General features: G+C 49.1%; 1 protein-coding gene across 2 annotated transcripts in view; it reads left to right on the top strand.

Moving 5' to 3' along the window:
* The window catches only part of SEPTIN5 (septin 5), a gene marked incomplete at its 5' end in the record, with an annotated part of 58,793 nt that overhangs the window by 11,974 nt on the left and 20,129 nt on the right, over window positions 1-26,690 (top strand). The window contains one exon of one of the 2 annotated variants that reach the window (XM_080628766.1): window positions 706-743. The exons of the other annotated variant lie outside the window; for it this stretch is intronic. Of the gene's footprint in view, window positions 1-705; window positions 744-26,690 lie in introns of those variants that run through there. 2 annotated transcript variants of the gene reach the window in all.

Genomic DNA, 26,690 nt, shown 5'->3' with positions numbered 1-26,690 from the left:
ATGAACAAAGTAAATCCAGGGGTAACAGGAGAATTGGGTCATTGACTGCATTTTTCCCAAGCTACTTAAATTTTCGGTAGTATTTTGTTGTTATTTGTATTTGGTAGTTATCTGTCAGTGTTGCTGTTAATTCTTGTTATTTCTGGAGGAAAACAATCCAGAATGTCTCCTGAAATTGTAGTAAATTCAATGTAAGCTGTGAGCTGGAGGGGAGCTTTGTGACCCTACCCCCAAAAAAACCCCAACAAAACCACATGCTGTTCTTTAGTTAATTTGTTTTTAAATAAGAAGGGGAGCAGGCTATGTATAAGGCTCCTTTCTGCTCATTCCCCAAGGGAAGAAGCGAGGCAGAGATCAGAGTAGTCTGTTGTAGATATTATCATAATTCCTGAGGGCCTTTGTCACACTGCATAGGCAAGAGTGGGCTGGAGTTGGTACCCAAAGAGGTTGTGTCTGCAGGAGAGTGTTCTCCTGGGGCAGAGAAGGTCTCTCCTCAAACATGCAGGTGTGTGCATGTGCCTTACACCTAGAGCGTAGAATGGGTCTTGCGTGACAGAGCACGGTGCGTTACGAATTTGTGCCAGCCATGGACAGTGGAGGGAAACCAAGCTGTGAATACAAAGCAGTCTGTTAAAATTAAAGTGAACACACAAAACCACAAATGATTTTTCTTCAGCAGCCTTTGGGAGCAGGACTTTTCTTCTTGTGCCACCTTGTTCCAGTTCCCTGACATCTGGCAGCAGGTAACAGTTTAAGAGGTTTGCTAAAGCTGTGATTCTTGCCTGAACTGCTTTTTCAAAATTTATTATAAAAGCTGTTTTTTATAAGCAGTTGGGAAATGGCGTGAGCTTCTGAGAGGGCAGTACAATAGAGTGCATGTGAGTAGAGCAGTCTTCAGTAAAATCTTAATTTGGACTTACTGAGTCCAAAAATAGAACAGTGTGGTGTCTAAGAATGTGTCTTTAACTTCCCCTGCAGCATAGTCAGAGCTGATGCATTTGTCTAGTTCCAGAGGACTCTGTTTTGCAGGTTGGACTTGTAATTGCTATGATTTATTGAAGAAAAAATAATGGTAGATTCTCCCCTCTCTGGTTACCAAGGAATGGCCTCTTAACTGGTGTATTTGGTACTGAACTCGTGCCGTTGATGTCAGTGGAGGCTTGATGCTGGTCTCTGTGCACACAGAATCTAGCTTTCCAAGAGGAAGAGTTGTGGTTTAAGACCCTGGACTTGGGAGAAACTGTTTGGTCTGTAGCTCTACAGTAGGTTGCCTGGTAAGACCAAGCTCCTCAGTCTCATTCTACTTTGGTTCAGCACCTCTCAGAGGAATGGTTTCTCTCCTGGCAATTTATATACTGCTGGAGCGCTGAGAGGGATTCTCGTGGTGAAACTGGGTAGGCAAATGAAACAGTGACTAATGTTCCATGTGCAGAAGAGCAGGCCCCGTGTAAGAGAAACCTAGCAATTTGTCATAAGAGCATTGACTTGAGAACCAAACAGGACAAGTGCAGCGGATGGATGCTCTGCCAAAGCCCAAGGTGTTGCTGTGGGAGGAGTACAGGTGAAACCTCCCAAATACCCAGTTAAACTGGAGTCTCCTGGCACACTCCTGGAGATCATGCCTCCTAGCTCGTGTTGTTGGCGTGTGTTTGTCTGGGGTGTTACCTTGCTGCTTCTCTGAAGCTCACTCCTGCTCATTCAGGCCTGTGTTTCTACTGTGCTTTGAAGTCATTGTTTCTTTTTAAATCAGGAGGATGGGAACCTCTCCTTCCCAAGTTGATCTCTCCCCACCCCATCAACTTGCAAAGTTGTTTGGGTGTGGGAGCAGAGACTATCTGGTGAATCCAGTTCTTTCAGTGGGTCTGAAATTACAGGGCTGTGCCTTTTGCATTTAGCTTGGTCCTTTTTTCTACTTAAGCATATTTTTGAAGTGGTCTGCTTGCCATTAAAAATACATATGGGGTACTGCATATAGAGAAGATGCTGTGCAGAAGGTAATTTGACTGGAGGAATGGTTTCAGTGTGAATCATTGGGAGGCACTGAGAATTCCTGAATTCACTGCTTTTGTGTTTCAGGTTTTGAGAATCTGGGGTTTGTATCTTAAAAAATTATATTCATACTCCATTGCTTTTTTCTTAGAAAAAAAGAGAGAAGCAGAGATTTCCATTGGTCCTGGAACAGTAGATATCACAACAGCAGAGATGTCTTCCATCTAAAATAGCAACCATACCAACATAGTGCATCATTTTAAGGTCAACCTTCAACCACAGCCTTGCCTTGCAGAGGACATTGGCTGATGGAAATCCCCCTGTTCTCTGTCAGTGTGTGCTGAGCTACCTTCTACTTTTCTCTGCTGTGCTTATGGAGAGATGAGCCCAGATGGGAGAAAGTGTGGCCCCTGAAAAAGCTATGCTTTGCGTAGAACAGAGGTACCACCCTTGGCTCACTGAGGACAGCTCCAGTGCAGGTAGTTGCTGATGACAAAGAGCAGATCAAGAGGAGGGAGGAGTGGTGATTCCTGTGTCTTGAGCTGGTTGAGAATGACCTTAACATTGCCTTTGATTTCTGTGTAGATACCTATGTAGTGAAAATTGGTTAGCTTAGTTTTGTGAAAGATGATGAGAACTACCACGTGAATTGAGGTTCCTTTGTACAGCAATTGTACAACAAAGACCAGAAGCCGAGCTTGGCCTTACAGAATACCCTCACAGTCTGTGCTGGAGTAGCTTGGATAATCCATGCCTCCATTACATGTTTGTGGCATTGCCATCTTTCACCTAAGTATGTTCTTTACAGTAGCAGCTCTTGTAATCTTGTGATTAGAGGAAAGTTCTGCACAAGGAAGAAGAAGAGCATGGAACTTGGCAGGTGAGCAGAGTACCACTGACTCTTAATTCTCTCAGAGTTAAACCACTTATTTTATAGTTATGATTCTTTGACTCATTGGGAGTGGCAATGTGGAGCTGTGTTCCTGTGCTGTCTGCCATGCTCTGTATCAGTGCAGACAGGGTGGTTTTTGCTCAGAGAAAACAAAACGATGCTTGCAGCTGGCGAGTGGGATATTTCACCACAGCTGGATAGTCTCTCACTGTGTCATAGATCGCCCTGGCGAGGCTGTTTCTCTTTGACTCCCCATGTTAATGTCTCTTCCAACCTCTGTTTTCCAACCCTGGTCTTACATCCTGACTACCAAGATGCGCCTGCCAGAAAGGGAGTAGCAAATTAGTCACAGACTCTGGAGGTAAATACTGGAAATACTCTTACAGCAGCACATCTCTGTTTGTCTTTCTGATGTCCCAGTGTATCTTGGCCAGATGTAGCACAGGAGTGGAAGCTTTTACTTCTCTGTAAAAAGCCTTGTGTGGTTCATTAATTTTTTTTGACCTATTTCAAAAGATAAATGTTGGTCTTTCACCCTCCACACTGGGCAAAGGCTCAGTGCTCAGAACAGTGTGTCAGGAGCTGGGTGGGACTGCAGCCGGTCAGGAGGTTCAGTCCTGCCTGTCCTGCTATGCATCTGTCTAAACAGTCCTGCTGCAGGAGGCCCCTGTGTTGCACAAATGGGCTGTTCTGGGCTAGGGAGGGAAGTCCATCCTGGGCGCTTGGATTTCTCCCCCCACCCGTTGTCTGTTTGGCTTCTTGGAAAAGGACTGTAAAAAGAGGTTAGCACATGAACTGCATGGGGAAACAGAACTGCTGGAGAGCTGGGCGCAGAATCTGCCTCCTGCTGCTGCTGCTGTCTCTCTTCAATTATTTATGCTCCAAATGGATAAATGGTTATTAGCGCAGGGCAGGGGTTCAGCCCTCTCAGTGCAAGTAGAAATCTGCAGTTTATGAAAAGGGGGAAGTAAGTGTTTCCTGCACAGGGATTTCTGTCCCTTGAATTTCCATGAACTGCTTAGCTACTTGTGCATGAGTCCAAAATTCCACTGCTCTTGCATGAATGGCACAGGGCTGTTTTGGGCACGTTGGCCAAGTGCGTGAGTGTGACACGCGGCCTGATCCTTGATAATGCTGATGAAGTAGGAGCAAGTTTTATTTAACCCCAAGAGATGCTTGTGACACTTGCTCAGCTGCTGGGTTGCAGCAGCTGGGGCATTACAAAAGGCAGCTCACAACTGCAGAGGTGACAATGTTGCTGTCATCTGAATGAAGGAGAAACTCAGTCACTGAATGTTTTTAGTCTCCAAAGTCAAGGAGTCTCTTACAACTGCTCAACACTCAAAAATGATACTGACTTCATGATGATGCTATTCTTCAGTCAACTGTTTTAGCAATAAACCAAGGGGGTATGACAGATCCCTGCAAAAGCTGAGGAAAGGCAAGTCTAGAGAGAGAAACAACTGCTGGGGTTCAGTGCCTTCTAGAACCCATATTGCCTAACCTCAGTTTCAGTCTAAGTTGCTGTTCATTAAATACCCAGTAAATGGACATCTTGGAAAACCAGGGGACAGCCCTTCAGGCAACTGGTTGCTTCCTATGCCAGACCAGGTTGGGTCTCTGCTGTGTATCTTTAGAGCTTTGTCAAGTTAGTTTTAACTGTTCAGTCCAGGGGGTTTTCCTAGCAGTTTTGGGACACCCCACTGCCCACAGCAGTGTTTCCTATAACCGTGCTGCAGCTACTGCTCGTATGTGCACAATCTAAGTCTGGAGAGCTCTGCTCCATCTTCAGTACTTCAGGCACTTCTTGCTGAGATACCTCTTTGATAAGCCAGGAAGGTTCTTCTCACGTTGTTTCTCTAAGTTCAAGTGGCTTCTCTGTTACTTTTTTCCTGGAGAGCAGAGCATGAACTGGAAGGCACCTTCTTTGCTTACCTGCAGAGCTTTCTGCCTCACCAACACCAAGACTTTGTCCCCTCAAGGCAGAGATTTCCCTGGGACAGTGAAACCACACAGAAAATCCTGTAGTACTCATGAAAGAAACATGGCATTTCTAATACATTGTGTGACTTCAGATTTTTGTGAAGCATTTGCAAGTTGTTTCATAGCATTCTGGAGTAACTCCCATATGGGCTGGATTCGGTCTGTGTGTGTGCGCGTGTATGTCTACAGTGTGGTTAGCCACGAAGCACAGGGAAAAATGTTTGTCTGCTGTTACACATTCCTTTTCTCCCAGAGAATTGTCCCTGGAGCTGTGAAGAGGTTTGCAGTCATCTTGTTCCCACAAGAGTGTTCAGGAGCTGGATTTGTGTGTGAAGCATCAGAAAAGCTGGGATCAGATCCCAGAATGCGTGTTCTTCATCAGTATGTGTGCTGTTGTTCATCCACCACTTGGAATCCCAGGAAGACTGTTTAAAGTGAATAGGGGAAAGTGGCACTGTGTGCTGTAAAGGGTTTGTATGTGCAATGCTACCCATAGGGGCTGGGCTGCAGAAAGTGGAAGAGATCAGTTGCTCCCAATTGACGTACGAGTCCTTTGTGTTTTGCGGGCTGAATGGGTTAATATTCTTAATTCCTTCTCTCCTGTGTGGTGTACTTCCTGTGCATTAATTGAAATTAATGTATTACAGCCTGTTAACATTCTACTCTAGACTGCTGTGCCCTCCCTTGGTCTGTCAGTCGCAGCCCCATCCTATGTGGTATCACCTCCATGTGCTGGAGGTGGCTGTGAGAAGAACATACTGGAGGGCTGCAGGGACAGGCTTGCTAATGAGAAAAGCCTGGCGAAGTGTTGACCAGGAGCTGAAGAGGAAGTGAAACCCTGCACAAGTATCTGGGAGGATGTAATGCCAAGAGAGGGAGGAGAATTGTTTAGTTTCTGGCTTTGGTACAACTGTTCACTCCTGAAGTCAAAAGAAGAAGAAATAACAGAGAAGTTGAGGCTGAAGTTCAGCTCCAGAAGAGGGATGTAGCTATGCTGTGCAGGGCAGTACAGTGCAGGGATGCTCAAGATGGCAGAACCTCTCTGAATACAGCACCGCAGCCTTCAGATTGCACCAGCCTGGTGCCATGCCACGGCAGTGAGGCTTGAGGGAAACTTAGAAGTGCAGTGTGCAGGAGGATCTCAGGCTGTGTGGCTCACGCTAGCTCAGGATGGTGTGGGAGGTGAGCCAGTGCAGTTGCAAAGTCAGTCAGAGGAGGGAAGTTAATGGAATTAGCTCCAGCTTTTCACTCATCTCTTAAATTTTGGCTATTTTCTGCACGGTGGCACTAGCTGACAGAAGTAACAGCCATTGCCAGGACTGGAGTGCTCACCCTGAAGTTATCTGATGGAGGGAGAGGAGCAGCAGGGTGGTCGATATGTCCTTGTGTGCCACTGGTGGCTGTACTGCGCGACTGCTCGGAGCCAAGGAGCAGGAGGGCTGAGATCCTGCATTTGCCAGCTTTGTTCAGCTCAGCTCTTTGCTCTTCCTGGGAACTTTGGGAGTGCCCTGTTTGTTTTGAAGCTTGTTATCAAGTGTGTCCAGGGTGTGTGTATGGAGCTGGGATGGTCTCTGCCTGACCCCACCCCGGGGCAGCTGGTGCTGTTCTCCCAGAATGACTCCTGGCAGAGAACTGGGAGCTGGAGCGCGGGCTGAGCAAATAAACCACAGCATCATGAGCGTTAGCTCCTGGAGGCTGGCCATGGGGAGCGAGCCCGTCCCACTGACCTCTAGACATTCTCAGTGCAGAAGCAAGGGAGTGGGGGAAAGAAAGATCCACTCAGCTTGTGGGAAAAAAGGCTCCAATGGCTTAACGCCTTCCTTCTGCTGTCTGCGAGGCAAAGCCCATGGTGGTACAGATGTGGTCAGGGCTCCAGTGACTGTTTCATTTTTCCTTGCAGACCCCTGGTGCTGGGAGCTGTGTGAATGCACACGAGAGTGCAGGCCAGGCCTTTTACTGCTTTAGTTTGTATTGCAGTTACTTTTAAGATCACCTCCCAGGCAAGTCACTTTGCTTTCGGCCTTTGTAATCTCTCCTGGCTGTTTCCTCAGTGTGGGAACTATTCTAATCCTGCCTGCCGCACTGAGCTCATTCTTGCTGTGATATGTACACACATGAAGTCTCTTTAGATCCTGCGGTCTTACATCCACTTCTGTTTTTTAATAAATTACATACTACATTAATTATATATTCAGGTGAAATATGAGTCACAAAGGCATCTGCTATCTGCCTGCCCTACATACATGGTCCCCTTGGCTATGCTTGCTTTATAGCTTAAAGCTCCCCTGAGTCTCCACATTGGATATTAAGTGATGTGAAGTCCTGGAAATGTAGAGGCAGTACTGGAAATGCCCATCTGGACCAACAGTAATTTCCCTCTGCCCAAGACCAGCTGTAGAAAATGTCAAGGAGCTTTATGGCTTTTAGGATCCTATAGACTCTCAGAGGTTCCTGCTGCTCAGAGGAGTTGGTGCCAGCTGGGATCAGACAGTAATGGAAGAAGCATCACAGCCTTCAGGAGCTGGTATTTGCAGTGGGCTGAATAAAGGCAGCAGGGGTTAAACTTCAAGTGATGCAGCTGGCTTGCAGCAAAGCCTTGTTGCTGTGATTGTGCTGTGCTGAGATGAGCCAGAGTGTGTCATGGGGACAGCAGGGGAGCTGCTGTCTGAGGTGATCTCTCATCTCCCAGCAGTTGTGCTCACAGTCCTGACTGTGTAGACGGTTTCTGCGGAGCAGCGCCCTGAAGCCCTTCACTGGAGCATGCAGAAGGAAAACCACTCGTGTCTCACCCCTGAGATTAACGCCTATGCTGTTTGTCTCCTTACTTTCAAGAGCTCTCCTCCCCTTGAAAGGAGCCCTTGGCAGAGAGTGTATTTATGAAGGAAGTGGATATCAGAGAGGACAGTTATTTAACAGGACCTGGGGCTTTTACTGGGAAGTTAATCCAGGCACATGCTTGGGAAGGACTCCAGGTCCACTGAGCGGCTGAACACTCTGGATCCGCTCTAGTCTGCGGGCAGCCCTGGGGCTGACACTTCAGAAGCTCAGACCAGGCGCACAGAGGTGGGAAAGTTAAAGGCATGTTTTCTGTGTACACCCCAGTACTGTCAGATTGATCTGTTTTGGGATCCTGGTAACCATCACCCTGCAGCAGGAGTGTGTCCTCTTGTCACTTGAACAAGCCTCTCCTGCCCTGCCCCACCGCACTCAGCTCACACTATGTTCACGACATTTGACTTCACAGCAATTTAAATAAACCAGAAGTGACTGGATGGAGCCCAGCGTTCTTCTTCCTCAGTGGCTGCTCTGTTCAGCCTGCTGGTCCTCAAACAGAAAGGCTTCATGCCATCTCATAGCTGTGTGATGGCATTATTTTCAGCAGCTCTCATTAATGTCAGTGAAAGCCTTTCTGTTTGAGGTGGCAGGGCTGGTCCTCAGCAGCTGCTCAGAGGTTCTGGCCAGTGCCAGGAGCTTTGCTGCCTAGTTTGAATGGCCAGTGTCATCTGAACATCTCCCTGCTCCTCCTGTGGTCACACTGTCATGGGCAGGTGTTGGTCAATAGCAGATTTGTTCTTCTGGTAAACAAGTGATGGTGTTATTGGAGCTGTTCCTCATGTAGCAGCAGCTCAATGAGTGCATGGGGTTGCTAACAAGGGATATAATGGGGCTTGTTACTCTGAAAGCTTAATGAACCATCTTCTGTTTCTTTGCAAAGTGTGTAGAGGCTTCTTCACGTGTTCTGTTCCTATGCTGTGTCTTGCACTCGGGCGTATGTGGTACTAAAGAGTATCTGTATGAGGTGGAGCTCACAGCACAGATGTGGGTATTTTGGAGGACTTTGATTCTACCTATCATAGGATTAGTGACAGTGAACAAGAAATGTTGGGAGGGATGAAACAACGCTTTTGCTTCCTCAGACACCCTGTGTATGCCCAAGGGATAAATTAATTTGTTGCTCCAGTGAATCCATAGGCACCTAGAGCTTCTCCGTTTGGGGTTTAAGGCTTTTCCTTCATGACAAATAACTATCTTTCTTATTTTTCAAAAAATTAAATGATTAGGGCATCCACCCACCTCTTGGCTGGCATCCTGCTGTAATAGGCTGGCATGTGTTTTCTCCAGTGAAAAGCAGATTCTGCTTCATGTTTGTAAGGCAACGGTTTAGAAATGAGCCTGAGAAGAAAAACTGATTTTCCCACTTACGGCAACATTACATCAGGAAAGAGTCCCATCAAAATTTCTTAAGGCTGGGCCATGAGTTTGGCCTGACATTATTGATTTGATCATCTACAGTGGAAATAGTGTGCTCCAGAGGTGTGCAGCCGAGGGAGCATGTTCCTTTCGTGCACATAAAACCAGACCTCTGCCATCCTGGCATTGGGGGTTAGAAATCCTTACGAACCTCTTGAGCCTCGAGATAAGGAAAAGAACTTGACCTCATGTGGTCTGAGGGCACATGGGGCTATGATGAGCTGCAGGGACAGCCACATCAAGGACAGAACCACATTTCTGGGTTAAGCTGCTTCATTCGGGCTTGGGGACTCAGAGCCTGCCGCGTCTGGCCAGTACAGTGTGACATTTAGCATGTCTGTGAGGGGGTGGCATGTTTCTGATAGGCCTTGTGAGGGGCAGTGGGGTGAGATCCCACAGCAAAACATGACTAGAGAATAAATCACAGAAAATTAAATGCCAAGAGATGTTTGGGCTGGCACGTCAGAGCCCAGGCTGTGGGCCCAAGAAAATCCCTTCCTGTTCCACATGTGACATTGGTTCTGGGGTTTCTTGGAGATGGTTATCCTTGGATTCTTAAAAAATACGAAGGTTTGACTTGATGCTGTACTGCAAGTCCAAGAGCTGTTCATAGGTATCTAATCTGAATTTGCACTCTGTTCTTGTTAAAGGGCTGTGAATGACAAGTTACTCTTGGCCTGGTGTGGCTGTCGCTTGAGCTGAAATTGCATGAGGGTGCTGGCTGCCTGCTAACCTATTGACTGAGCCGAGTGTTCCTTGTCCATCTTGCTTTTCCATCTTACCTGTGTGGCTGTCTCCATTTCCTTTGGGTTGACTCTAAGGAAAACACAATCCATCAAATGCCATTTTTCCACTCTTGCTTCCAGGTTCTTCCCAACATTAGGTATTGCTGCTCCTTGTGTGTCCAACAACCACAGTTTTACAGTCAAATCATTTTGTCTTGTCTAATACCTTCTTTAGGACAGTTTCAGTGCTCTGACTTGCAAAATCCATTATAATCATTTCAAAGGTGACATTTTCACAAAGTCCGTTCTTCCAGTGCCTGCTGTGTTAACATCTCCCACCTTCTACCTCTACTCTTGTTATGTTCAGGTGGAACTCAGAAAGCAATAGATGAAATCAGCAATACCACTAGAAAAAAAAGCTACGAGAGAGGAGTTTACAACTCCTGTTCCTTTAGATCAGGACTGTATTTATGAGTCACTGTTAACAGTTTTGTTACAGGGTGAGTAGAGATTATAGTGATGACTCTGATTTGATAAACTTTATAGTGGAAATCAATGCTAAAGTGGCAGCAAAACCAGTGTCACAGCAATGTTATCTGCAAAGAACAGAAGTTATTGTTGAATTGAATTGTTGAATTGAAATTATTGTTCAGTTGAAGTATTGAACCCAATTTGTTCAGTGTGGTTGAGCTGTGTCCCTGATGCAGTGACATCAGTTATTCAGCTTGGGGTTGCTTTCTCACTCAGTTTTTCAGGGGTAAAATTATCTTAAGGTGGAAAGGATCTGGGGAGGAGTGGGCAATATGATTTAAAATGTGTGTTCTTTAATGACCCTCTGCAGTGTTTAGGGCTTTGGCCTCTGTTTTCAGCAGTGCACTTGGATGCTAAGGTTTGTTTCTAAGGCTGTGATTTTTGATGAGAAGAGAGGAAAAATGGCACTCTTGAATCTGGTAGAAGACACCATCTCTGAGACTTTGTCAGGACAATACCAGTATTGCAGGTCTGTCCTGGTCAAAGTGGGCTGCCTGGTCTGGCTGCAGTATTTTATACTGAATTATCACAGATGAAATTTGCCAAAATGGCAGAGTGGGGTTGTGAACCCTTTGCTTTTATGGAAAGATCCTAACAGCAGCTCTAATGTTCTTGTTCCTAGTGCTAAGCTCAGTGGGGCCTCGTGACAGGGTTATTGAGTGTCTGCATGATGATGGTGTCTGTGAAGCCCTCCCTGAGCCACAGACCTGCAGTTTCACCTTGTGCCAGCCCAGAACTGTAGGCTGTTCCTGCCCTAAATGAATGGATCCTGCTTGCAGTGCCTCTGAGTTTGTCGGCATATTCTGGATTGAGCTGACACATTCCTCTGGTCTGGGCTGGTGGTGTGGAGGTGAAAGGCGATAGGATACAACATCAGCTTTTCCACAAAGGCCATTGTACAATAGGGTTATTTTAAAGGCAAATTTTTTAGGCAGTTTGCAATAATATGAACCAAGGCCCAGCTTTCTTTAAATACAGATGAAAGTGCCCAAGTGCTTTGAAACTGAGAGGAGCTAAGCACATCCTGTGTTTTTATAAATCTGGTGAGCAGCCTTGCCACTGTTCTCCCCCTGCCATCACTCTGGCTGATAGAAATTGCTGTGTAGCAAGAGCTCTTGCCATCTCCCATGAGCAGGCTCTGCAGAGGAATTTACACACATGGTGCCAGGCTTACAGTTGCCTTTCATGTGCTGTGGTCCATGGATTAGGTCCAGGAAAGGGATTGGCAAAGGAAAATAACTGGGAAGATACTGTAGGAGGTAGGTTCCAGGCTGCTCTGAATGGCCCTTTCATCTTTGTCTCAAAAAAAATCAGTGAGAACCATAGCTCTGTGGAAACGGCTTTGAGAGGCTCACGGCCATGCTCAGGAGTGATAGACCCATCCAACGTTTTGGTTTCTTTACTGGAACTGAAATTTCTACAATGCTGCTTCTTTTTTAGGGACTTTATTTGGCAGAGATGCTCCATTGTGGATTAGTGTTGCTAACATCTCATCCCACCTTGCTGCTTTTGAGAACTGTCCTCTTTGGAGGCGGATAAACTTCTCCTGTGTGTACTTGGCAGCAACTAGCTAGTGGGCACTCACTGTTCATCACACTAGCTGTGCTGCTTTCTGACTGATCTACACACCCCGCTAGTTTTCTTCTAGGGTGGGATTGCTTTTGTTCTCCACTTCAGCGCCCTGCACATGGGGATGCGCTCTCAGGGAGCTGGTTGCAATCCATGCCCTGAATGACAAATCCAGGGCTGGAGAGCGAGGCAGTGCTTTACCCTGAGGCTGGATGCTTCTGCATCCCATGTGCCTGTCTCTGCTTCACCTAGACTTGTCACAGCATGAAAAGCTCATGCAGGCTTTGCTACTGCACATCCGTTCTTACCTTTTGCAGTGTTGATAATCAAGGCCATCCTTGCCTGGGTGAACTCCTGTGCTCTGCTTTTTCTGGATGCGGCAGTGGGTGACAGGGCAAAGAATTTGAGAAGTTCAATGAAGAAGCTGTTTGCTATAGCAAGATGAACATCTGTATTGACTGCACTCCTGCAGTCTGGGAGTGGGTACTTTCACCTTTAAAATCCAATTCTGAGGCTCTTGCATAAACAGTGAAATAGGATCTGCTCCCAGGGGAACAGTTTATATAGTTAAATCCAAGTATTACTGGAAAAGGAAAATACAGCCTTCGTCATCTCTAACTCTGCCAGGGCACTAATGTCCTTGCGTCTGTGGAATTCCTTTGCATAGAGGAAGCCTGGTTTGCCTGGGAAGAGAGAGGATTTTTGAATTGGGTTTCTTTCTGTTGCTCTTAATACATTAATGATTTCATAGCATCTCTTCTGTATCCTCTGAACTTGCTATTCAGAATGTTCAACAGTTCCTCAGTGGATCTGTGTTTTGGAAAACAGGGTGTGGGTTTGTGTGTTTATCTGCATCATATCTGTGTGTTCCTCAAATGCAGTTCAGTCTGATTCTTATTAAGCTGCCCTGACAGAAGCCTTTGCCTTCTGTCTTAATGGCTTTTACTTGTAAATTGAGCAATTAAAACTAAAAACAAACCCAAGCAAATCAACAACAACATTTAGGAAAATGGGGAATGTTAGAGCATGCCTGCTCTTACTTGCAGGATTATTCATGTCCAGTGGTTTGCAGATAAAATAGCTGTCCTTTCCTGCACACAAGGAGCAGCTGAGTACTGGAAAAGTGTGAAGCTATTTGTGAACAAGAGTCTCCTACAGACAGTGCTGATGGGGGATTTTTTTGAGACAAAGAGTGTGGCTCAGAGCTCTCCAGGGTGCCTGGGTGCAAGGTGAAGAGCACAACCCTTCCTCAGTGCCTTCTAGGCCAGGGTCCTTGAGGACTTGGCCAGGACATCACTGGCCCAGCCAGGCCAGGTGTGGATGCTCATAGTGAAGTACTCCTCATTGCTGTTTTAAAACTGAAGCCCAGGACATAACACCTCTGTATAGATGCATTTCTGTCTGGAGGCTCTGATTTTTAGGGATACCTAGCAGCTACTTTGAAGGAGCGGCTCCACTCCTCTGTGAGTCAGTCATGCCACAAGTGAAGCTTCCCAGAGGCATTTGAGCCTCAGGAATCTCCTTAGCCCAAACGTTCAACTTCAGACCTGTTCCTTCCATGCGGTGGTTGGTGTTTCTCAGGGCAGTGGGATATGCAGCACACCCTGCTCAGCTCATTGCTGTTGGAGCTCTCCTATTGGGAGCTAGCAGGCGCTGGCCTGTAGGTCTGTGTCTCCTCATCTCTCTGACAAGGTAACCTGCTTGTTGGACATTTGCTTCCTCACTGAGTCCTCACTTTGTTATTGACTGCTGGCATCTTACCAACTTACAGGTGGGAAGCCAGAATGGGCAGAAAGCAGCTGGTGGGAATGCAGCCTGGTAGGAACAGCCTGCTGCTTCCCCTGCTGGAAATTGTCTGTCCCACAGCTGTTTATTCCTAGTCTGTGCTGAAGAGGAACCACCTGTACAGCCCAGGTCTGTGCCTGATGCTTGGATCTGAGACGTTCCTTCCCCTGGAGCTCACTGCTTCTAAAAGGGCTGAAGCTTTTGCTTTCATTGAGTTTCTGCTGTTTGGTATCCAGAACTGGCCTCTGGAAAGAGGCTCCGGAGCAAAGTGCTCTATGGGAGAAGCAGTCATGCTGTACTGCTGCTGTTCAGCCCTAGGGGCGGCATGTGATCCAGAGAAGCTAGCACAGGATTAGCAGTGCACATAGTCCTGAGTTCCAGTCTTCATGTGCTTGAGGAAGCCCTAGAAGTATGCAGCATGTGATCCATAACTGCACACTTGAGCATGCTCTTTCCTTTGAGAATACTCTGCACCTTTCTTCTTCATCTGTTGCTTTTGCAATAGCTCTCATTACCCCATGGTACTAAGAAGGTACCATGTGCAGTATTGCTTTGGCCAGTTGCTGCTGTGGCACAAGTGAGGCCAAGGCCATATGCATGGGCTGCAGTTGGACTTGGTCCAAGCAGCGTATGGATCACAGCAGCTGTAATTGCTGACAAAATGGCCCCATCCAATGGCTGCCATTGCAGTGAGACTGGGAATTCTGGAAGAGACCCACAAAAGCTCAGTACCTTCCTGTGTAGAGCAAAATCTGTGGTGAGGGGAAAATACCCACAACCATGTAGGAGGGAGCTGTGTGACAGTGATGTGTCTTGGCCGTTACTGCTTGAGGCACTGTTGGATCCTGTGGTTGGTTTAGTGCTTCCAAGAATGAGACACTGATTCATCTGTGGTCAGTGTGTTTTTAAAATTTTGCTACTAAACTGTCAGTCTGGTTTCTTGTGGCCAAATGTGACCACTGCAAGGCTCTTTTCCTTAGGACTCCCCTGTGCTGGTGACCTGAATTTCCATCCTTCTTGCTCAGCCTGGTTCCTCAGGTATTGGGTTAAGTACTACCTGATCCAGGTAGGAAAATCCTGCTGCTGCCTTGGCCAGTGTGGCCACTTGGACAGTGGAGAATGCGGATGTTGTAGAGGCCACAAGCTTGTGATGTTGGTGCTCAGTGCTGCATGGACAGGATCAGCTGCCAGCACAAACCATTTCCAACACTATGTGCGTAGGGGGAAAGTTGGGCTGCTGCAGTGCAGGCGTTTGGAGGCCAGCAGTTGGAGCTGGGCACAAGGTGGGGTGATGTGGCTGAGCTGGTCTGACAGCACCAAGCTGTGATTTCTCCCCACTGCTCTGCTTGGGTTGACTTTGGGGAGCTGGGGGCCAAGTGTAATCCTGTGCAAGCTTGTGCCATACCCTGCTATTAACTCCAAGCAGCCCCTGCCAGGTTTGTTCTTGCAGGGGAAGAAGGGAGGGTGGGGGTTTCAGATGGCAGTTTACTGGAAGGCAGAGATTAATGAAGTGTTGAGCTCTTAATGGGGAACATGCTCCACTGATTTGGGTTTCCCTCCCCACCCATCCCACTCTTTAATCTGTGGCATAGTCTTGAGAGCAGCTTGAGAACGGAAGTGATTTCAGACTGGAGATGACCTCATCCGTCTCCAGCTCTGAGGTGGAGCAGCGTTTGGAGCCATGGCTACAGCTTAAGCCATGCTGAATGGCAGAGGGGAGGCACCAGGCTCCTGGGAGAGCCCTGTGCTTCCTGCTAAGCAGAGGGCTCTTGGTGTGTATGGAGTAGGATCTTGCCCCAGGGCCTCCTGCAGTCTGCCAGCCCCTTGAGTGTGGGTATTGATAAGACACAGCTCCAACCCTGAGAGGTCCTGGCATCTTGCCCTAATTACCAGGACTTCAAGGCTGCTTGTGCTGCTCTCTCCAATGGCTGTAACCTTTGCAGGGTGGGATCAGGGGTGTCATGTGTCCCGTTTTGTGCTGGTGGGGGGAACAGCTCCATAGAGGAGCAGCATCACGGCTGGGAACCAGCCCTGTGTGTCTGCTTAAGGAAATGGGTGTTCCAGGGTGCTGGGCTGTAGCATGATGCTCCCCAGCTCCACAAGTGAGGGGCAGCACCCTGCTGCCAGGTGGTGTGGCTGTGCAAGTAGGGATGGTTGGGAAGGTTTTTATATTTCTGTTCTCATCCTTCTGCATGCTCACACAGAGTGGGGTGGGGAGTAGGAAGAAGACAGAACAGAGTCCAAAAAACACAGCTGGATAAAAGGCCTGGAAATGGTACATATTGGAGCAGTTTCCTGATGAAAAGTTCCGGCCTGTTCTGCAGAGTGCTGAGCTATGCCTGGCTGGAAGACGTGCTCAGTGCAACCATGTGGGGCTGCAGGAAGGTGCTGTAGGTATGTGAATGGATGTAAAGAGTCCCTGCTGCGGTCTTTGTATCTGAGGGCCCTGTAGATCAGTGGAAAAGGGGATCGGGGCCCTTCTGGAGGCTTTGTGTTCTAGGAGCAGAGATGTCAGTAGGAGCACTGAGGATTGGGAGCATGGGGTGGGAGCCAGCTGGGGAGTCAGCTCCAGGTCCCAGGCAGTGGTGAGGAGGTTGGGAGACCACCAGCTGCTTGCAGAAACTGCCAGAGAATTCTCCTTCCTGACATGGCAAAGGGCCCTTCTCCTTCCTGCCTTGATGTCTGCTGCTGAGGTGACCAAGATTTTCTCTGGCACCGTTGGAGCCTGGAGTCGTTGGACTCTGCTGGTCTCCCTGGCTGCTGGAGCTGCTTTGTCAGGCACAGCTCTGGACTTCAGTGAATGCCTATGTGCTCCAGTAAGGACAGTTTCCAAGAGCTGTCTCACAAACATTATTGGGAAGTCCAATCACTTCACCTTAAACCTAGCTGTCTTCTGGCTTGAGCTCAAGCTGAAGAGATGCTGGGTTGTGGCAAGCTACGGGTGGGAAAATAAAAGCAGTGTTTTCTCATGGCCCTGTGGCTGTGGAGGAGACTCCCTGTAGCAGGTAGGCAGTATAGGAGGGGATAAGTTCGCTGGAGGAATTTGCTTGTCTCTTGGCCTCATCACAGGTGGTATCAAGACTCTGGCTTGAAGATAAATTCGCTCCCACCACTGCTAAATAGGGAGAGTTTAACCATTCATGGGATCTAGCAAGAGTTCCCCCAGCCCTCCTGCCCCTCTTGCTGGTTGGACTGGGAGCAGGGACTGGAAACAGATCCCACCATGTCTGTGTCACAATAAGGACAAGAGTTTACACTCCCATTTTCCTCCTTCCCGCTTCAGAGTTGTCTCCATACTGGTACATAATGGAACAATTTGAAAGTGCATGGACAAGCAGGGATTTTGCACAGAAATGTGTCTTCTGTCCTTTTGCTCAGCATCCCACAGCTTTGCCCACAACAGTGGAGTCAGTGGCAGGTGACTGTGGCTGGCTGGATGATGCAGGAGCTCTGCCACATCTGTGAGAAGGGGTTTAGGTCATCGACGCCCCAAGAGAGGCTTGTGTTGCTGTAAGTAGTGAAGAACATGCAGTGCCAGTGCTCACTGCTTGGCAAGGCTCAAGACCTTGGCAGTCCCCTGCCATTTGCAGCCTCCTGTGTGTGAGCTCCAGCATCATCCCAGAAAGGGGCTATTGAGCCCCGCCTGTTGCTCAAGTCAGGAGCGCACAATAAAGATGATGTGTCCGGGCAGCAGCCTGGAAAGGGCTCGTGTGTCAGGAACAAAGGAGCCTTTGTGCCAGGCGCTGCCTTCGGTGGGAGGTTTGTCAGCTCTGGAGCTGGGATGCTAATGTGAGGTGCTGTGCCCAGCTCCACTGCACTGCTCAGGGCCTCCCCCCAGTTCAGAGCTAACCAGCAGGCTGGTGGCAGAGGTGCTGGTTCTTCCTTTGCTGTGGGAGGTCTTCGCAGCAGGTCCTGCTTGCCTGAGCATGGCTGTGCCCAGTGGGCTGCAGGAGGCAGGACTCTCCTGGCCTCTCAAGTCCCAGTATTCAGCAGCCAGGCTACTCTGTGCAGTGTGTGTGGCCTGAAGCTGTGTGTGTACAGGCTGTGTGTGTGCTCTGCAATGTGTATAAGTCCCCAGGAGTGCCTCAGGGTGCCTGGGACAGGGCTGTAACAGACCAGGATAGCAATGTCACTATAACTGGGGCTCTGAAGAGAAGTGTCTCCTGGGAGAAGTTCAGAGCTGAGTAGGACTGCTTGCCAATATATAACAGCAAAGCAAGGGCAAACTGGAGAAGTGAAGGCACTGTTACACTAGATGTGCTTGTTACACGGTGATACGCTGTAGAGAAAGCTCTCTTTTCTGGTGTTTGAGAATGCACTTGAGGTCTGGCCACTCTCCCATCTCTGGTTGCAGTGTTGGTGCCATGGTGGTGTGGAGCCGAGCGTGGCTGTCCTTCAGGAGGTGCCAGGCATTGTGGCTAGTGGTGGGGTAAGCAAAACCACAGACAGGCTGAGGAGCTGGTAATGGGATTGAGACAGTAGGATAGGATCATGTTGGGAATCCCTTCTGTGAAGCTGTGTAGGCTTTTGCTTTTGTGGCAGTTCTGCCCAGCTGGTTGGTACTACTGCAGTATCACAGTGTGCTGCTGCATTTTGTTCATGGCATGGCCTGATGTTTCATCCTTTCTCACCGAAGAGCACTGTTCTGCAGGAAAACGCAGTTCATCTCCCTCCAAGCAAGACTATTTTGTTGGGAAGGAAAGGAGAACTTAGTTCATCTTCCGCCGTGGTTGTGAATCCACCATAGGCACCAGCTCTTCCAAAGGGAGTTGTTGAGGGGAATTGCAGGGCCCAGGGAGCAGGCTGGGAGGAGCATAATGTCTGTTTCTGGCTCTGAAAACAGTGTGTGCTCAGAGAGGAAGCAGCAACCACAGGAAAAGGGTAGTTGCCGATCCCAAACTGCCAAAGATTAAGCAATCTGTTTCAAGCCATGAAACCTCCTGTTGAGCAAGAGGACTGCTCTCCCTCCCAAGGCAGGTATGACCTGTAAAACAAGGCGGTAGAGTCCTCCTGCAGCTCAACTACCAGTCATGGCCAATACTTCCTTAGCCCTCCCCACACAAGGTGTCCCTTGCTCTTTATCCCTTTCCTCCTGCTGCTGTTTTCAGAAGCCACCTGGACACTCCCATGCTGCTGTTTTGATGTCCAGTGTCTGCTCTGTAGTCTTGTGCAGGCTAGGACTGTGCAGGCACTGCTGATACATCTTGCCCTTTTTTGGAGCAGATGAGTACGTGGCTGCCCCAAGCAGTGTGTACATAAAAATGAATACATGAAAAAGGTGTCTAGGTAATGATTTCTCTGCACACTGTGATCTCTACAGGACCCTGATCTAGAAAGAAAGAAAGTAAAAAGGAAGGAAAGCAAGCCTGGTAGATGTTAATTTTGGGGTCCTGGCTTATCACTGCAAATTCCTTTTGGCTTTGTAGAGGACAGACTGAGAGATGTGGGAACAGCTTAGTCAACCCCTCCTCTGCTGCAGTGCCATGCAGAGCAGTAAGTCAGTGAACCTGTGATGCCTGTTGGGAGCAAGTTCTCTGTGCCTGTAGGGAAGTGGCCGGTGGATGGGTGTATGATGGAGCTTGATAGCAAAACCAAAGTGGGAGGGCTGCTGTGCCTCCCAGGTGTCTACTCTGCACAGAAGGGAAGTACTAGGCTGCTTTTGGAAGGTGAATTCAGGCTGTGTCTGTCCCAGCAGCTGCTGTTCAGTCCCTGTGTGCTCAGGAGAGCAAAGTCTCTCTGGAGTCCTTTGCTCTGTAGCTGCTCCTGTAAGCCAGCACTTAAGTGGAAGCAGATGGCATCATCTCAGTGGTTAGCAGGAATCTCTCACTGCTGCAAAACTGCTAATGAAGTTTGGGACTGGACTGAAGCAGCCCAAGGCTGTGGCACTGGCGGGGTGGTGCTGGCTCTGTGCTGGGCTGCCTCTTACTGCATCTCTGTTGCAAGAGCACTGCAATTGCAGAGCCAACCTCCCAGCCCAGCAAGCTGTGGTGTTGCCTGTAGCAGCCTCAGGCAGGGTGTTCATCTGGGTACCAGAGCACCATTAGGACCTGTCAGTGTCCACCAATCTTGGTAAATAATCTATATTTATAATCACTCCTTGCTGTGAGTCCCAGACCTTGCCATTTCACACCTGCATTGTGGAAGGGCATGGGGAGCTCTCTGCTATCCAGCACAATCTCTGTTAAGACTGAGCCAGATATTTCGTTATCCAAGAAGGTCTTTTGTTGTGTTTCACTATAAATTCAGACTGACTATTCTAATTTTCTCCCTACCGGTCAGCATCTCTGATAAGGAGAAGCACCATTCAGCAGTTTCTGACTATTACTCTTCAGCTTGGAAGAAACGTTGTTTAAATTCCTTTTGACAGCACCATTTGATTTAGATATTCTGTGACTTCAAGTTTTCTCCCATCATCACAGCATTTAACAAAATGTGAATCTCCAGTCACGCTGCAGGGCACAGAGAAGTGGTGAGTTGTGCAGCAGAGGTGTCACCAGGCTTGGTGTTTGCTGGAGCAAGTAGATGGAGGAAGATGGGAGAGCAAGGCATTGGAGAGCTTCTCTTGATTCCCGTTTTGATCATTGTGATGGCATCCTCCCCAGCCACAGCCTTGGTGTCTGCACTGGCAGGGTACAAGAAGCCAGTATGAATGCTCCATCCAGTGCTTGGTGGGCAGCCAGCAGTGGGCTGACATGGATCTGGGAGCAGAGAGAGCCAGCAGCAAGCTCATGAAATCTTCGGAAAGTCTTTTTGAAGTTCCATCCATTTGGGGCAGGCGGCAGGCTGGGCTTTACAGCTATGGGGAGAGTCAAACTACACAGCCCAGGCTGTGATGTGGAGCTGCTGGAGGTCCTGATGGAGGGCTGTGAGACCTGCAGTGCTCTGCCTGGGCTCAGGACATTGCCTGTGGAGAGCACAGTGTGTTACAGGGTACAAGAGGCCCCAGTTGACAGATCATCTCTGAAACCCTCAGTCTGAACATTTGTGAGGGGTATCTGTAGGGGAGCTGTAAATCCCAGCAGGATAACTCCTCCACTGCTGTCCTCTGTCAGGTGGAGATGGTGTGTGTGTGTCTCTGCAGGTCCTGGGAATGCTTTTGCCACCATCAAAGACTTCAGGTACCAGTACTGCTTCCAAGAAAGCCACTGCTTAGTGGCAGGGAGAAGGACAGGTATCTTTTACACTCAGTGAGGATCTGTGTGGATACTTTATCTGGGCACACACTCCTTCCCTTCTGTGGGAGCTCTGGGAGACAGCTCTTTGATTTACCTCCATTTCATCATTGCTCCATCTCTTCCTCAGGTGTCCTGCAGGAGAGCACTATGGTTTTTTTCTGAGAGCATCTCATGCCATTGCTGGTAGGCTTTTTTAGGCCCTACTCTCAAGGAGTGTTCTGCACCATGGCTCATAAATTGAGGTGTGCTGCAACCCCAATCCAGCTGATTGCATATTCCTGATCATTAGCTAATTGCTTCCAATTGCCAGGAACATAACACTCATTTTAATCACACACATCAGCCATGTTACTTGGGGAGAAGCTGCAGGGTGCAGGTGTGTTTGCCAGCCTGAAAAGGGCAAATGCTTCTGCAGCTCCAACTGTTGCGCAGTTCACTCTGCTGTTTATATTGAACCAAGAGCAACATTCAGGGGAGGAAGGGAGCAGAATTTCCCTGACTAATGTTGCTGGATTGTGCAGGGCTGTGGAGGAGCTGCCAGCCAGAGAAACCATCAGGAGGAAAAAGGAAATGGAAAGAGAATTTAATTATCCATCTGCAAAGACAGACACTGGTCCCGACGCAGGGCCCAGCCCTGGGCAGGCTGACGTGGGCAGGGAGTTTTACACAGACCTGGTCGTATGGCAGGGTTGGGAAACAGGCTCCTAGGGGTCCCCTTTGGGATAGCAAATGGTTGGGTGCTCATCATGGGGAGCTGGGTGAGGCTGGAAGCTGCATAGCTGTGTTTACCAGGGACTCTGCTCTGTGCTGGGCTCTAAGGGGCAGCGCTTTGCAGCTGGCTATGGTTGTCCCCTGTCCGGGTGGAGCATGGGCAGAGCTGTGCAGGTGCAAAGGGAGGAGGGTAAATGCTTGGCACTGTCAGCATGCTCCTCTCAGTCAGGTGGGATGGTGGTGCAAGCCCAAGGGCAAGGGAAGGAAGGTGGAAGTCCCTGTGCACGTGTGTCATACTCAACTAGTACCACTGTGCTTTGTGGTACTGCAGTGTCAGTGCCGGGGCAGCTGAGGGCAGGGAGGGAGGGTAAGAGACTGGAGCCTGGGGGTCTGAGCGCTGGATGGAGACCTGCAGAACACCTCTTAGAAAGGAGGAGGTGCCTCTACCTCCTTGTCATGGGAAGCAGCGCAATCTGTCTGGCCTTGAAGGGTGCAGTCTTCAGAGCTTATTCCTCACACAGACTGGCTTTCTACTCTTTGGGTGCCTCCCAGGGCTGGAGGCTGCTTTAGAGAGCTGCCTTTTTCCCCTTAACTAGTGGAATTAAAAATGATCTGGTGAGCTAAGAGTGGGGTTATTCTCCTCTCTTGTGGGCATCAGCTACTCCTAAAGTTATGTTAATTGTAGCTGGGAGACCCAGACAGAGGTTGGGAGCTGGCCCAAGACTGTTGGCTTTCCTTCTCCCAATATTGTTTTCAGAAGCCTGCTGGGAGCACTGCTGGGAGCACAGCGGGGTTAAGAAAAACCTCCTCACAGAGCTGGGAGTATCTGTGAGATGGCATGCTGAGGATGAACCAAGCGCATCCCTGGTTGGGTGGAGCATCCCTTGTCCAGCCTTATTTGTCCACTGTCTTGCTCCCCATGATCTGTGCTTGGTGAGCTGTTTGCAGATGTCGTGGCCCAGCCGGGACTGTCTCTCAGCAAAACCCTTGGACCAGGCATGAGTGTCTCACAATGCTCAGAGGCCATGATGTCTTCTCCAGTTCAGGATTCATCCTCTGTGGTAGACAGGCCTGATCCTGCATCCCTTACTCACATGAGCAGTCGTCTCTATTTCAAAGGGACTACTCGGTGAGTAAGGATCGCAGGATTGGGACCACTACCTATAACTTTAAAGTGGACCTTCTGTAGGATCCTGTCCCCAACCTCTTTTTGTTCATGTATGTTAATGTGTATCAGGAGCTTCCAAAACTGCTGATGCTCCTGTCATTTGGATGGAGAACCTGAGAGCTGGAGAAGCAGTGCTCTTCCATTTCACCATTATTTTCCACCCTGGCCCACCAAATGGCTCTCAGTCCAGCCAGCGTCCGTGCCATGGAGCAGTGTGTGCCTGTTTGTGTCCCAATCATTTCTGTTCCTGGCTTCTCCAGACTGGTAGGGCAGAGCCCTACCTCTCTGGTTTTCCCAGCTGTGGCTTTGAGATGAGAGGCGGCGAATCTGTTTAAGCCTGATTTGTGCTGCAAAGCAGGAGGATGAAGCAGAAGGAATGATGAGCAGTGCAGACCTTCCTGCACTGCGTGGCTTCTCCTCCTGTCTGAACAGGCTAAATTTGGAAACCTCTGTCCTTTGCTAAGGTTTCGAATGCATTTACAGTTGGAGGTGCCAGTGCCTGTGACCCTGTGTGAGGCAGAAGCAGCAAGGGTTGAAGGTTTGATCTGCGAATTGATCTCTGTCTGGCCCTGGTCAGGGGAAGCCGCCGTGGGAGCTGCCTGTCCCTATTCCCGCTCTTCTGCGGGCAGCTTCTCCCTCGCGTGGAATGAGTCGGTACCGCACCAGGGAAGGTCTGGCTGGAAGTGGCTCCTCCTGCGCTGCTCTGGAGGTGGGGTGCTTTGTGGAAGAGCTCCAGCCAGCCCCGTGTCTGCCCACTTGGTTACATTTTGCAGATGCTCCTAAATGCTGTGCAGAGGAGCTGGGTGTGACAAGAGGTGTGAACTTGCTCCAGAGGGAGTTTAAAGGAGCAAGAGACAATTTATGGTCCTTGGTCCTTTCTCTGAGCTGGAAGTGGAGGCATCACGTGGGTCGCTCAGTGCTTGAGGGGGAAGCATGAGGTACTTCAAGTGGAAGCAGGGAGCACAAATACCTTTAAAATGGAATTTGCTGGGTTTCTGAAGGGATTATGTGACAAAGCAGCAGTGAGCCTAGAGCGGAAATTAAAGCTTGACCTGTGGGGTAGGTAAAAGCAAAACCAGGAGATCTGGTTGCTGATTGTGCTTTGTGGCACTGTACATACAGGAGATTAATTCAGTGCTTTGGGACTTCTGTGTTTATGCTCTGGTATCTTGCTTTTATGCAAGCATCAAAGGATGAAGCCTGGCTAAAGTGTCAGGGCGCTCTGATGCTCCCCGTAACCACTTACAGAGAGCCTTGCTTGTCAGTTCAAGGTTAAACTGATCATCAAAGTTCAGATCAGCAAGGCATTTTCCCTTGGGTCAGCTCAGCAGGAACCTCAAGGTGAGCATGCAGTTTTGCTGGTGATGAAGCAGCAAAGTCCAAACCTTGTGATACCCGTGAGATTCCTCGGTCTGCAGTCAGCACTGACTTTCCATGGAGTGGGAGAGGAAGTGGCAGGAAGAAAAGGTGGAAACTGAGCCATGAAAGGTCCCGTCTGTGGGCCCACTAGGAAAACACCTGCAGCTCCTCAGCCTCCATTGCCGTGGTCCAAGCTGGGGATATATTTATTGTCTGCTGCTGCTCCCATCTGACTTGAGCAACTGGAACTGCCTTTCTCATCCCGGTAGAAAACAGACAGGAACCAAATATCCCTTCAACAGGGAATTCTGAAAATAGCTTTGTATGCTTCAGAGAAAAAGACCATAAATGCTGTTGTGATTTGACGATGCTGGCCTTGCTGAGCCATGGATGTGCAGAGCTTTACCAGTTGTCTGCGCAGGCCAGGCTGGCTGTGTGCATCCCTGATGGGACCCTATTTCCTGGCTCCGCTGCTCAAGACTGCATGGATCAGGCCAAAGACTTTCCTTCCATGACACGCTCCTGGTTGTTCACCAAGGATGGAGCCTGAGCACTGCAGTCTTTAGGACATAGCATCTCTGCCAGAAAACGGCCCCCTGCAGGTGGGTGACCTCTCCTCTGAGCTGACTGGGGCTCTGTCTCCTTCCACTGCACTGTTTCCCCTCACTCACTTTCCCCTGGATGCTCTGGTTGATGTTAGGGGAGAGCTTTTCACACCTGGAGCTGGATCTAGTTTCCATTCATCTTGCTGCTTATAGCAGTAGAGTGGAAGAGCCAGGTGGCTTGGGCTTACAGTGAGCTCACATCACCATCAGGATTGGCAGTGTATTTCTGAGGCCAAAAGATGTGTCTGAGCCCCTGTCTGATGGATGTCTCAGCTGCATCAGTGTGGTGACACTCAGTCTGTATCCCTCTGCGCATCCCAGGAGGCTGAGCGTCTTGGCTAAGGGCATGCCAAAGGGTGAGTGTGGAAGCTGCTGAGGTGAAAGCCCCTTTGATGAGAGCAGAGGGCTGTGGGGAGGAAGGTGTGCAGGGCTGTGGTTGTTGTGGCTGGAGCCTGGCCAGGACGTTGTAATTTTTAGCCAAGGACAGAATTTCCTCTCCCTGCCCCCATCTCTGATCTGTGCTGATCTCTCTGTGCTCATCCTTGTGTTGGTTTTGCTCCTTGCATGTCAAGTTAGCAGCCACCTCTCCCCACCGCGCTGAGCTCCCTGTGACTGATCTCTGCCCATCCCTGCTGCCAGGTCCTGAGTGCTGGGTGTTTTCCTTAACTGGGTGTATTTCTTCCAGCTCCAATGACTGTGCAATAGCACAGCCCTGTGTCTGCCTTCAATTAGCGCTGCCGCTGAAGCGCAGCTCCTTGTTCTTTGTTCCCTGGGCTGGTGTGTGGAGTGAGCGTGGGGGTTTGACCCCCCTGTCCTCAAATGGCTGATGTGCTGCTCTCAAGAAGCATTTTGACACTCCAGCCAACTGCCCAGGGATGAATTTTGCCTTCTGTGGGTTTATATCTAAACCCACAATTAATGTGTTTTCTCTCCTCTTCTTAGAACCATCTTCAATACTGCAGGCTAGAAATCCCCTCTAATAAAGGGAAAAGTAGGACATTGCTCTGTTGCTGCTAGTGCACAACCACAGCTCTACCTACACGTGCTGCAGTCCCTGCCCTGAGCAGTCCTGTGGCTGTGCTTATACCAGATGGCTTCAAGGAGCTAAAGGAGAGGGATGTTGCAAAAGGGTGGGTGCATGGCTTAGCTCTGCCCTGGCCCAGTTGTTAGTGAGCAAGTGCTCAACGTGGCAGCACCATGGAGGACCCAGACAGTGCTTATTCTTTTTTTTTTTTTTGTCTTTCTCTTCTACTGTCACAGTTTGACAAAGAAAAGCTGATCCATGAGGTGGAATGGGTTTGGTGCTCCCAAAGGCCTTCATTTCCCTTGCTGAGTGCTGGGCAGGTTGGGGCCAGGCTCTGACAATCAGAAACTTGGATTCTGCTGCCAGCTTAACCCCTGAGCTGCTGCTGCTGGCACCTGCCTGGAGATGAGGTTGGAGGTGCACATGGCCCACAAGCCCAAGGAAGAACAGTTTAGGTTTGCTCTAGATCCTGAAAGGGCAAAGATGTGCATTTCCCTGCTGGGCTGTGCTGCACAACACATGAGATATCCTGTGTGTTACTTCTTTTGTAAGTATATCATACATGAGATTTCTTGTTGGAAGGTTTACACTGGGCCTTTCCAGGGGCTGCATGGAAACCAGGGGGGGCAATTAGAAAGGATAGGACCAAAATAAGATTGGCTTGGTTGTCATTTGGAAGTTCACACACAGACCAGCCTGAGCCAACAGCTCTGGGCGTGCCATGCCGCATGTCTGAGGGACACATCTGTCCCCTCCTTGGCCCATCATTTCTGGTTGGGTGACTCTAGGTAGGAGGAGAGCCAAGATGAGCATCGTTGGGAGAGGCAGAGGAGGCTGAGTCTGAGAGTAGCTCCTTGTTCTCTCTGCACTGTCAGCATGGCTCCTGTGGCCATAAACAACACTGTGGTTTTGTCGCAACCAAA

This window comes from Psittacula echo, assembly GCF_963264785.1.
Source record: "Psittacula echo genome assembly, chromosome: 13".
NCBI classification, from domain to species: domain Eukaryota; kingdom Metazoa; phylum Chordata; class Aves; order Psittaciformes; family Psittacidae; genus Psittacula; species Psittacula echo.
This window is presented reverse-complemented; position numbering and strand designations above follow the sequence as displayed.